A 13,307-nucleotide genomic window follows, 5' to 3' on the forward strand; every position below is an offset into this window, starting at 1 on the left:
TCAATAACTTAGGAGGGCCAAGGCTTTATGTCAGGTTTCAATTTAATATTTAAATATTATATATTTGGATATTTTTATACCTTTTTCTAGAGCATCTCATCTAGCCCGTGTCCATGACTGTATGGATATCAGATCTCATTTGGTGTGCAGTTCTCAGATGAGGGTATCAGATTTCATTTGGCGCACAGTTTTCAGCTGAATAGTTTTTACATTCCAGTACCTTAATTTGTTCAGCAGGTTCTGCCCATTATGTTCCTCAGCAGGTCATTGTATGATCAGCATGACATTATAACCACTTTCTCCTCTGTGAGGTACTTTTATTAGATGAAGGCTTCAAAGTAACCAGTTTCTAAATATTTATTCACTTCAAAATTAATTCTATGACATGGCAAAGTTGCTGAGAATGCTCTTATATTGAGCCTAATATGAAATGAATAAAAATAATAATGATGATGATAATAATAACAGTAATAATAATAATAGGGATCTGCAGCCACAATTCAGCTTGCTCAGTGTCAGTAACATGACTCAGTTGTCCCTTTTACGGACCTCAGGGCTGCAGCCAACTGACAGCATCCATACTTAGTTTGCTCATTCAGTTTCCCTGAAAGTATCAGTCATACGCTTGAAAGTATGAACAACAGATTATTTACGAGGTTAAAAAAAAATCCCTGCAAGTTTCCTGCGTATCGTTCCTAGCAGGACATTTCTCAGAGAGGCGTATTACAGCACTGTGTTCCCTCTTACAAGTTTTCTGTCAATCTGTATCAACCTTGTCCTTAAACAAGATTATTTCAGAAGAAACCTGCAAACGTTGTGTTCATTCATCTACAATGTTTTTCAAGAAAGGAAAAATAAGAATATTATCATCAGGCCAGTGTCTTTTGTTCCCCTCCTCCCCCCAGTTAATGATACTGGAATCCAAACCATGCTAACCGTGGCAAGTACAGCGCAGCTCCACCATGGAAAGCAAAGCAGAAAAAACAGTGTGAATATAGGAATATGTGAATAGTATCTAGTTCAGTGAGCTCTCAGGAAGGAAACTATACAAAAAGCAAAGTTTGAGGAAACTTCCCAAGTCGAGACTGATTTTTTGTTCTGTTTTTACTATAATAAAGCCCCTGAAAGGGAACAGGTACAAATTTAGCTTTTGTAGATTCAGTTCAAGGCAAACTGTGAACTCCAGTATCAATTGTGAGAGTGGGTTGGGGGGGGGCAGGGATACAGTTAATTTCTCAGGGCAAGTTTATTCAAGTTCATCATCGTTTTTCCTTTAATCTTTTGTACAATGCGATTTAACAACACTTGCACAGTCAGAGCAGTACAGCTCTTTCCTATTGTGTGGATGAATTTACGTGGGTACAAAGCATGCTTCTGTTAGCATGACTTGTTTTCATATGAGAAGGAAAAAGAACTGTCCTGATGTATCAAAAATGTATAGTTGTATGCTTGCATCTATGCCAGAATTGTTCCGGAGGAGGAACTGATTAATGCAGAGGGTGAGGTGTACTGGAGAGTGTGCTCTCACGTGGAGGTACAAGTTCAGTGGCACAGTTGTGGCTATTAAGCTGTGGAGACCCTCTACACACAGCGTGAATTGCTCTGCTACTAATAAGGCAAATATTACAGCAAGATTGTCATGATTGTAGAAGTTAACATATAATACCAAACGTGTATGCATTCGGATTAAGTTATGAAAGAGTAACATGGCAAAACATTTAGTCAATATTGTGTTAGCCTGGACATGAAATAGAAATGTGAGAGTCCATATCCCATCCTGTGTGTACTGCTGTTTAAAAAATGCAAATAGATCCAAGCTTGTGTATGTATGTGTATTCACAGAAACGTGGTATAATATATCTTAAACAGTTCAGTATTGTTAAACAGTTTATTGTGTACTTTGCCGCACACTGCAAAGGCAAAAGAACTTGCTTTTTTTTAGGAAACAGCAAGAGTCACTTTTATACTCAGTTGTGATTGTGCTGAATGTATGAAGCGCAAGTGAAGAGGCCCTTCCTGAATCCCTGCTTCAGCTTTATGGTTATGTTTTTCCATCTACATCTTTTGTACTTTGGCAGCAAGTTTTTAAAAGCTCACTTATGGATAAAAAAGGAAGCCAATTTGAGATGATGCTCCTAGATCAACACCTTAAGAAAGATCCTCGATACTATTTCGTTCTCACCGTCAAAGCAAACACTCTTCTTTTGAGCTATTTTAGAACCACAGGACAAACTTAGCAGCAAATTTTGCCACATTTGTCCAAAATGAGCTAGAGAAATATCTCAGCCATATGGAAAATACAATGAATTTATCTCTGCTGATCACATTGCTTTGACAGTAGGGGATGAAATCTGCAGATAGGCACAGTGAATGAAGATCCTACTAGATGTTTTGATGCTTATCTAAACTTTTTTCACTTAAAACCTTTTGGTTCCTCTTCATTTCAAAAGGCATTTTGAATTCAAATGTCCTACAATATATTTTTTCCCCAAAACATCGAGTGAATGCTACAAACCAGCCAACTGACACATCTCAGAAGTTCTGTATCATCAAATGAAAAGCTATGTACAGTCAAATTAAAGATCCATTATCTTATCTCCAATGCTGGCCAAGAAAGCAGATGCCATTCAGAAAGTACAAACAGTAAGCGTTAGCTAAGAACACTTCTCCAGAATTTGTTTTCAGCCTCCAGCAATTCAGGTTTCACAGGCCAAGGGTGGTATCTTGCACGGAATAGTCTTGACGAACATTTCTTACACCAGTTTGCCCAAGCCTTGGATATCTAAATTTTCAGCAACCGTAACATCTCACAAGTTCCACTATGAAACCTTATTACAAAAGAATCTCACTCTGGGCCTACTGCTCAGTTTCATCTGATGTTCCCTAGCCTTATATTGTAAGGGAGAGTGATTAATTACCCTCTCCATATCGTTTGTGATTTTATGTGTGGTATATATCCCACCTCCACTGTCCTACCGTGCTTTGCTCTGTTTCCCAGGCCGAAGATTCCTGGGCTATTTAGTCACTTGTAAATGAAGGGTGGGGAAATTCGGGTTTCTCTGTGCACTTTTTCACTAATGATTTTGAAGTAAATAACTACCGATAATGTGCACAAATTACAAAGAGAAAGTAATGAGCAGTCATTAGCTATCAAAGTCCTTTGGGAAATGACAGGCGATTCAAAGTAAGTGACAGGATTGCCACGAGGACTAGATACACAAGCAGTGATCAAGTAAGGAAGGAGTTTGTTTTACATCCATGAGCAACACCATGGAGATGGATACTCGGGCTTTGCCTACAGTTTTAGAGTATGTGCTTAGAAAAGCCCAGCAGAGAACCACAGAAATACTCTAGCCTCTACATAATGGCTTAAAGTGAAAACCCCAAAGGCCCAGCTTTGTCAAACCTCCTTCTATGTACTCATCAACACGAGTTTCCTTGCTAATTCAGCTCTTTCCAAAGACTACTTTGCAAAGAAAACTTAAGCAACTACATTTCTCCTATAAACTCCTAAGGTTAGCTGAGCCAAATGCAGGTCAAAAAATGTAATTAAATACTGAAATAAGTTACCGCAGCTGTGTGCATACACCAACAGATGGCAAATCTACCACAAGCAATTGATCCTTTTTTTTTTCTATACTGAATCTCACATACTTTTCTATTTTTCCAAAACTTGCTTCGTTGTATTTCTTCAAACCTGTTTAATCCTTGAAGCTGAAACCAAGCCTGAAAAATTCAACTTGAATTCACAGTGAATTTTGCTTCAGAATAAACCATCATGATGTTCCAATATGCAAATGTATCAACAATGATGAATACTTAAGGAACTGATTGCATCCAAAATCATCATGATCTCAGTCTTCAGGGAAGTTTTTGTGACAGCAGAGGGTGTTACTTCTGAAATGAAACAGAGCCAAAGATGTTGCCAGTTCCTAACTTTAGCTAGGAACCCACATACCATGCCTCAAACCAATAGCCTAATCATCTCAGGTAAAAATTCTTCCCATTTTGGAACATTATAATTAACGTCCTACTGAGCCCCGCTTAGAAAAATGTCTCAACCTGGAAGATTCAATAGGGACTTGGTATCTGTCAGAAATAATTCAGCAGTAGCTGTTTGTGTCTTGCAGTGTAAAGATATGGATTTACAATAATATATTTAGAAATTGTTTTCTCCTTATTGTGGAACAAAAGGACTTGACTGCATGAGTAATAGATATATTACTGGGAATAGAGAGCAGATCGCTGAATATCACTTCAGTGATACTAGTTTAGGTCTTCAGATAATTGCCATAGCAGTAGTGCTTAAAGAATTGCCGCTACTGGAGGAAGAGAAATCAGCATACCTTCCCAATCCACTGCCATTCTCCTAGCTCCTGGGGGTCAACAAAACTTGAATTGATTGCTATTTCTTCTCCACAATTATCAAGGTTATTTTCAAGCCATCTTGACTTTGCTTCTGTTCCAATTGGGGCACAACTTGACTCATCAGTTCTTTATTTGGAACACACATCACATTTCTTCACTTCATCAGTTCTCCTCCCAGTGAGGTCATTTGTTTGTGGCCATTCAATACTTCCTGCAAGTGCCCGTTTCTGGGTTTAACTCATTTTCATATTGTCCCATGCAAAGAGTCTTGCTTAGAGTCACCGTTCAGCCAAGTATGCATTTTGTGGCAGTGTGACTTCGGGTTCGGCAGGATATAAGCACATAGTAAAAGCTGAGGACGTTCTGAAATACACTTCAGAAGCAGTATCTGAAGCCAAACTTTTTTTCCATTAAAAGTGGTGACAATATTCATGATAATTTCAATGGGAGCATGATCATTCTGTAAGTAATTGCTATCAGGAATTTAATTTAAACCTCATTTGACTGACATTTCTTGTTTGCAAGGTATCTATTTTAGGAACAATGTCTTGCTAGTATATCTCTCTTCATCTTAGTCATGACTGATAACAGAATAATCATCTCAACTACTTTCCTTTTCCTGCATAATGGCTTTACCGCATTTTTACATACCAAACATACAAGAATAGAAACAATTAGACAAATAACAGTATTATATGCAGATGAGCAGGGAAGTGACTAGAACTTACTTGAAACTCTATACTAGGCTGGATGTCAGGCTGAGAAGCCTCTACAGTCATGTATTGGTTTGTTTAAAAGACTATGGAAAGTTGCAAGTTTGCCTTTGCAGCATGCCTCTAACTCATGTTACTCTCAGTTGGCGTTGCACACCTGTATTAAACACAGAATCGCAGCGTACTGCAGCTCTGACCTGCTCCCTGCTCCACATGCTGCCCTGCAAGAGTTAACTGCTCAGTCCTGTCCATGCTATCTGATAACACTGCCTGCCAGCAAAGTCAAAACTATTTATCCCAGTCACATTGTGCTTTCCCAGGACAAATCTGAAGCGGCGATTACAATGGCAATTTATCTTTAAACACTATCTTTCATACAGGCAAATGCCACAAAATGCTTTACAGTTCATTTCATTATCTTGTTTCTTCTACTGCTTTAATAAACGATGGTGGTCATGGGGCAGCTGAATGCCAAGTTAAGAAAGGACGTTACTTGCAGCTCTTCCCAGGCCTTTGTAATGTTTTCTCATTTGCTGTAAATCTATGAGGACAAGCGATTATGAAGAGTTTTCAGCAAGCTGACTTTGACACTGAAAGAGGTGCTTCTCCTTTTAATGATGAGCTGTCACAGGCATCGATCAGTATCCATGGCACAACAGATGAAAGCAGTAAAAAATGACAGACGAACAGACTTCTTAATGATAAAGGAAAAATAGAGTGCACACCATCTGAGAGGCAGATTCTCACCGCCTTTAATGGGAGAGTTTTTTTAGTAAATGTTGTGTGTTGGCTTCAGTGAGAAATGAGAACACTCAATGGAGGAAGCATCTAATAGAATGAGGTCAGACTTTAAAAGAATGGCTACTACCCAGCAAAGCAGAACAGCAGCAGGCCACTACAGAGTAAACAATAAATAATCTTCTGTTCGCAGCAAGAATAATGCTTGTAGGGGGTACCTTCAAAACCTTAATGAAGCTACAAAAGGTCAGCTCCAGCCTGGTGTAAGTTTACAACATTTCAGCATTTAGCAGTGTTTCACCAAGTTGAAGCAAATTAGAACTGAGCCCCAGAGCTGATATGGGAAGGCTTTAAAGAATACAGCAGCAAGGAGCTACATCTGGAACCTTGCTGCTGAAATGCTGCTGTTACCTGGACAGTCTTCATGGGGAAGTGGAAAAGGCAAAGGCTGCATCAAAATGAAATTCTATAGCAATGACCTGGTAGTGCTTTTCTCCTTAAAGTTTGGGGGACTTTGTAAACAGGCTTGCTGCTGTTCCAGCGGGGTAGGCAATACGTAATGAAATTACTTGCACCAACAAACTGCTCAGTCTAAGATTGTGCTGCATCCCTGGAATGTGCTCTCTAGGGCTGGTTTTGCACCTCCTCTCTTTTGAAATACAAACGTAGCTCAGCTGATCCTGATCCCATCGCATAAACGGATGGATGCTGAGTACCCTAGAGTTTAGAACCACCAGTGTATCTTATGGCCGAGGAAATAAACTGCTACTTTTATGAAACACTGTGGGTTGTTTTTTTTAAATGTGTAATTCTGAGCATCAACCTTTATCTCATAAAAGGAGGAGGAGGAGGAGGAGGAGGAGGAAGAGCCCTTGGTATTTTTTCCTGCACCCAACACAGTCTAGTGGAAGGACAGCAAAAAGCACCAGAGCAGGACTCTTAAAATGAGGAGGATCTGATTTCTTAACATAAAAAAATAATAAGACTCACTTTTAAAATATGCTAACAGTAATATAAAGAAAAAAAGAAATATTGCTGGGTTTGTGTGGGAAGGAAGCATATTTAAATGTAAAATGAATGACGTACCTTGTAATTACAGGAACCATTGAAAGAGATAGTCAGAATTAAAATACTTTAAATATTCACATTGAAATATAAATTTGAAAATTTTGAAGTATGTATAAATGCATATAAACAGAGGCAGATGATAAAGGGCTGAAGTTCATATCAACTCAAAGAAAGAAGTCCTTGTTAAATGAAAGCTAAAATTGTCTCTGAGCTCAGCAGTGAGGGCTTTAGGCAGCATGTGGCTGGGTGAGCAGCTCTGCAACTTCAGATTTAGTGCTAAATTGTGTATTTTAGAGTACCACAACTGCCTCACAATGATGCTTTTCTAAAACACATGAACTCAGAGAACTCTTAAAAATTTAAATTGAAACACCCTGCTAATTCTTGAATCACCAAACAATGGGTGATTAAGCACAATTATTAAGCTTGCAGCAACAGAAGCAACATATTTCTTCTGTTATGACAAAGTCCTCATTGCCTAATGCATTTTTGTAAGACAGTTATAAAATACTTTATGTTTTTACAGACTTTTTATGTCCAGCTATTAATATTGCTTATTTAGCTTACTAGATGGAAGGGGTTTTCACTCAGAGATGATTCCATCTGCATTAACAGCTACAGATAAAACCACGTATCCATTTAATATTGAGACTTGGCATTTTTTTGAGCAAGGATGATGCTTATCTGAGCGCAGAACCAGCACAAGACTCCTACAGTGCCTGGGTCCCATTACAAAGTTAGATACGATTTCAGGGGGGTAAACACATTGTATCATTTTTCTATACAGGAGAACATTTTGCCATAAATATTTTCTTCATAAAAGCTTTTTCCTCCATAAAAAGTTGCACTGAGTGCTCAGCATTTCCTTCCAACTCCCCTCGTGTCACACTGATAGATCTGCCTAACCCACCGATAGCTGGAGAAAGCTCAGGGGAAATGAAAATTGTCATTCCTTGTTTGTCTGCTTGTTTGTTTAACTTCAGCCCCTCAGTTCTGGCTTCTTCTAAAGTTGTTTTGAGACTCTGGGAGTGCTTTTTTAATGCTATTGGCATGTCAAAGTGACACCTACATTTCATTATACTCTATACAGCTGGAAAAAAAAGACAGTTCACCTACAAAACACCTTGGCTGCTGAGCACAACCAAACAGCTCCTCACCAAAGCACCAGAGCGGGTGATTAATCTGCACAGGTTGGTGGTTCACTTTGAAAAGCACCTCCCAAAACAACCGCGGATGCATCCCCCTCCAACACTGCTGCAATATTCACATGTACTGTCTACAAACACACCACCCAAGGACCTCAGTCTCTCCTCCCTCAAAATGTTTTTGAGCAGGAAATCACAGTTTGAGCTTTCATGGGGGTCCTTAACCCTGCAAACGACAAGCAGGTTGATCAGCCCTATCACAGCCCCAAGCCTGCCTTTGTTTTTATTCCCATCCCACTCTCTTATGTAAAAACATCTTCTGTTTTATCTCCATAGGAGTGCACTGCTTCTCGATTTGTGTCTTAATTTCTTCTCGACTCTGCTGAAAATTATGAAGCACATCAAGTGCTACAGAACCGGCTGTTTTGCCTCCAGACTGTCCATCTTTCAGCTGGCATCCATTTCATAGAGAGCTGCGAAAACCTTTTTGCATCATCCTTCAGATTTCCAGAGAGATTCAAACTCCTCGGGGAGCTCTAGTCGTACACGTGGGTTATTATAATCCTGGTGCAGCACATTCAGAAATCTCTCAGAAACAGTGTCTGAGAAAGGTCTGCTTCAGCCAGGGTCTGAGCTGGAAACGGTGGGCATTGCTTTCTGCCAGCACGGCACAACACTGGCTCCGCCGGTGCCGGATGGTTCTTGCATCCTTTTACTACAATCCCCTCCTTTTACTACAAATAAGAAATACACATTTATAAGCCTATAGGTCCATTTTAAATGACTAACCAGTTGAAGGGGTCACCAAAAAATTTAGTTATTGGGCCAGATCTTGGCTAGAGAAAGCTGGAGTGACTCAGTTTATTTCAAAGCATGAGTTGAACCAGTTGAAGATCTCTTTCCTTGAATTAAAAAACACTTGTAGAAAAAATAGTCGCCATTGTAAAATTTTTAGAATATGAAAAATAGTAACTTGCTCAACATTATTACTAGATAAGGGTAAAAACAGCCCTTAAAACCTCTTTAGCAGGACATTTTCTAATGTATTGTGTTTTAGTTTCTTCTTATAATTACTATACTCATTTTAATACAAATTATTATTTTGTGCACAGATATTTTTTTTGCATGTAATACAGTCCTGAAATGTTTCAATGAAAATTCCACAATTCTAGTGCGGATATAACCAAACAAAAAAAAAAAGAAAAGGTTGGGTTTTATTTTTTCCTTATTGAGCCAAAAATCAGCCGTCATTTCATCCCACTGATACACCTACAGGCAGCATCGTCAACGCGGCGTGCAGCACCCGTACCGCACCGGGGCTCATACCAAAAAGCCTGTTCATTCTGAACCCAGGCCAAACTGAACCGGTGCAGTCCCGGGTGACACGCTTGCCTCCAGGTGGCTTCTCCAACCCTGTTTCTGGTTTGATCGGCCAGGATCAGCTCCCCTTACACCCCAACAAGGAGGCTGTTGTGCTTTGGTCCCCTTTCTCTGCCGCTCTTCCTTTCTCCCCCAAGACTTGTATGTCCATCTCTGGCACATGCTACATTTGCGACCCTCTCTCACAGGCTGTCCTGGCTGTACAGCCTTACCTTCCTCCACCCTGCACTTGCACTGACACTGTGTCTACCAATTTAATCTGTCTTTATTACCTGTAGTTCCAAGCTGTTTCGGTTCTGTTCCCTTACGGTTCCTCTGTGGTCTCCTGCTGCTACCTATGCCCAAAAGACAGATGAAAGGAGGCTTCACGTGATGGTGGATCCTGACTCTAAATTCCAATCCAAATTGTGATGGTCACAAACCTGGGAGGACACAAATCAAGCCTCTGTTTTGTCTCCATTCTTAACGTATTTTACACCTTGTCTTGCCCTCAAAACAAGGCAAAACTGCATTGCCTGTTTGGCTCATGCCAGAACTCAAGATTTAAATAAGCATTGTTCTTGCTCTAGAAGCCCAAAGCAGGGAGTTGGGGAACTCTGCCTTTCTGGGTGCTTCCCCTCGTTCCTGCTTGGTGCTGTGCCGCACCTGCAGAACCGATCCAAGATGGGGTGACCCACGTGTCCCCATCCTCATCCACCTTCCAGGTTATCCCCTCCCCTGCTGCCTGCTTCAGAGCTTTCCTTTCCTCTTCTGCATACACAAGTTTTCTTTTCATGCATTGAAAAACAGAGCTCACAAAGATGTGTGTGCAGCTCTGGGGACTCAAAATATTCAACCAATTGAACCAATATTTAAACAACTTTTTTTTGTTGGAAAGCCAGAGGGAGATCACAGCAGTTTTCTCTCACTTCTTCAGAAATTTCCTTGATATGGGGAGCCAGGCGTTTGCCTCCGAGAGGCAGCGATCCCTGCGTGAGAGGTGGCAGCCGCTCAGTATCACGGAGGTGGGGAAGTGATGGTGAGGAACCACAGAAACAGCAAACAAAACACACCTTGCCAAGCTGGAACTGGTCACTGCCCTTGCATTTTAAACCAAAATCTGAAATCGCTCTTTAATAACTGCACGTGGACAGGATGTTAATTGGGGCGATACGGAACAGCCCAGCACAGCGGGGCCAACAGGAACCTCTAAGGCCGTGCTGAGAGATTGATTGTGCGGTGACTCAGAGAGGGGCCACCCACTGAACCATCCGCCAGCAGCCTCTTCGGCTGAGATGCAACAGCTACACACGCTTCCCTGCCCATCTGTACATTTACAACTCACACAGAGACCTATGAGCATGTGTATATATATACACACACATTATACATCGACATTTAAATATAATATACTGCCAGAGTTATGATTTTTTAAATATCTGAAGGATGTGGTATCTTGGAAACCGATTGCCTCGAGTTGCCCAAATCAATTACAGAGGGAATCAACACATTGCTTCAGCGTGGGAGCAGCGAGTGGTGGGTGCTGCCGGCCGGCCCGTCCCCAGGCTGGGAGCACGTCGGGGAACAGCTGAGCCCCAGCCTCTCCGGCTCCCCCTGGTGGCGGGGCGCCTCGGGGCACGGAGCAGCTACAGTGCTTCGTTTCTGCTGCCTTCGAGGGCTTCTTCAGCTGCAAGTTGATTTAAAGGGGGGAAAAATAATTGAAACACAACATACAAAGGGGATATGAATTCCATTATGCATGCTTGCACAAAATTGGGGGTTTTATTAGCCGATTGTTGCGCAAGGCTTATTTTCTCACAGTTTTTTTCTGCATGTCATTCAGACAATAAGCAACACACTGAAAATCGCCATGTGTGCGTCCTGTTTCTTGATGAGGAAACAGATCATATCAGGCATCGAGTAGGCTCAGAGCACGCTGATGGCAGTGAGAAAGAACATTTTCAGCCAAGCACTCAAGGTTTTATGAGAAAGAATTTTAGATAAATTAATGTTTTGAAGAAATGAAACTCTGAAAACCATGTATTTCTGAAGTGTGATCACAGAGCATGCAAAAATGTATCCATCCTCTTCTCGTGGCCCTGAGCTCAACGGGGAGGCAAAAGGCACACTCAGAGGGGCTTTGCCCCACAGAGGGTTAAAACAAGGACCCTGTGCCAAGGGTCTCTGCCAGCCAGGAATCGAGGGCCAGGGCTCGCTCGGGTTTACCTGCTGAGGTTCAAACCCTGCTCCTCGGCAGACCAGATTTCATGTGAGGAGCGAATAACCTGATCCACAAACAAGAGCTGAACACATTGATTTGTTTTATCCTTCTCAAATCAGTTTTGCTTCTTTGGCCAGCTCTGTAAAAATGCTGAAATTTTAAATAATGGTCCAAAAATGGGATTATGTAGCTAGGAGAGTGTGGGTTGCTGAGAGGAGAGATTGCTGAGCTAAATATTTGGCAGAATTAACAAAGTCAGGAAAGACATGTGGGCATAAAGAAATAATTCAATATTAAACTTCTGGCAGAATTCATAAAATCTGTTTATAGTTCAGATCACAGTGAGCCATTTACTTACTATTATTGGAAATAAGGTCTAAGGGATTTTGATTGCAATGGGTTTGCAACTATTACAGCATGAAAGAATATTAAATGACAGAATATTAAGCACAGGCAAATTAAGCTGCAGCCTTCGTTAGGCGCACCTGCCAGGCAGGGTGCCCCGCTGCAGGCAGCGCTGGGCAGTGAAAACCTGCTCCCAGGTGCCATCTCGGGGGCTTGGCCACGCCGAGCTGCAGCCTCCTGGTGCGGTTGCCGCTCCCCTGCGACAGGCTCCAGCCATCTTCGACGGGGGTGTGCTTGCTGGTTGTCTTTTTTTAAATCACTTTAAATTCCCCTCTGTTCCAAGTGCTTCCCTGTGGTTTGTGTTCTTCTCTCTGCTTCCCTTGAGCTCCACCTCCTCTCTCCAGCTTTCTCGCCTTTCATACATTGTTCTATTTCCCCTTTCTTTCCCTTATTCAATTTATATTCCCTTTCCTTTTAGCCTTCACTACCTTTTTCCCCACTGGCCTTGCTCTCCCTACCTCTGCCCTCCCCAGGAGGAAGCCCTGGGAGCAGCTGCTGCTCCAGGCACGGGGCTGGCAGCCCATCTGCACCTGGGGCCACCTGGAGACCCAACGCCAGCTGGAGGAAGGAGATGCTCCTGGGGAAGAACCTCACCCCAGCATCACATGATGGTACCTGGGGCACAATGGGAGAAGCCAGTCGAGGGAGGGATCCTGCCCTCTGCTCTGCCCTGGTGAGGCACATCTGGGGTGCTGGGCCCAGCGCTGGGCTCCCCAGTTGAGGAGAGCCAGGGAGCTGCTGGGAGGGGCCAGCGCAGGGCTGGGAAGATGATGAGGGGCTGGAGCATCTCCCCGGTGAGGGAGGGCTGGGAGAGCTGGGCCTGTCCAGCCGGGAGAGGAGGCGGCTGAGGGGGGTCTGACCAACAGGTACCAGGGGCCTTCAGGGCGGGTGCCAGGGGGACGGGGCCAGGCTCCTGTCAGTGGTGCCCAGCGACAGGACAAGGGGCACCGGGCACAAACTGCCACACGGGAAGTTCCTTCTGGACACGAGGAGGAGCTTTGTTCCGCTGAGGGTGGCAGAGCCCCGGCACAGGCTGCCCGGAGAGGCCGCGCAGTCGCCTTCCCACCCGCCTGCCCCAGGTGACCCTGCTCTAGCCAGGGGCTGGGCTCAGTGATCTCCAGAGGCCCCTTCCAGCCCCGACCACCCTGTGATTCTCTGATCATTCACTAAGTAACAAGGGGAAAGAAGCACCCAGTACACAGCCACAGCCTTGGTTGTCTGAACCAAGCGGTCATCTGGAAAGATGAGACAAGTCCACGGGAGACGTCGCTACATCCCATCCTTTTCTGG

The sequence above is a fragment of the Falco punctatus genome, assembly GCF_963210335.1.
Source record: "Falco punctatus genome assembly, chromosome: 15".
In the NCBI taxonomy this organism is placed as follows: Eukaryota; Metazoa; Chordata; class Aves; order Falconiformes; family Falconidae; genus Falco; species Falco punctatus.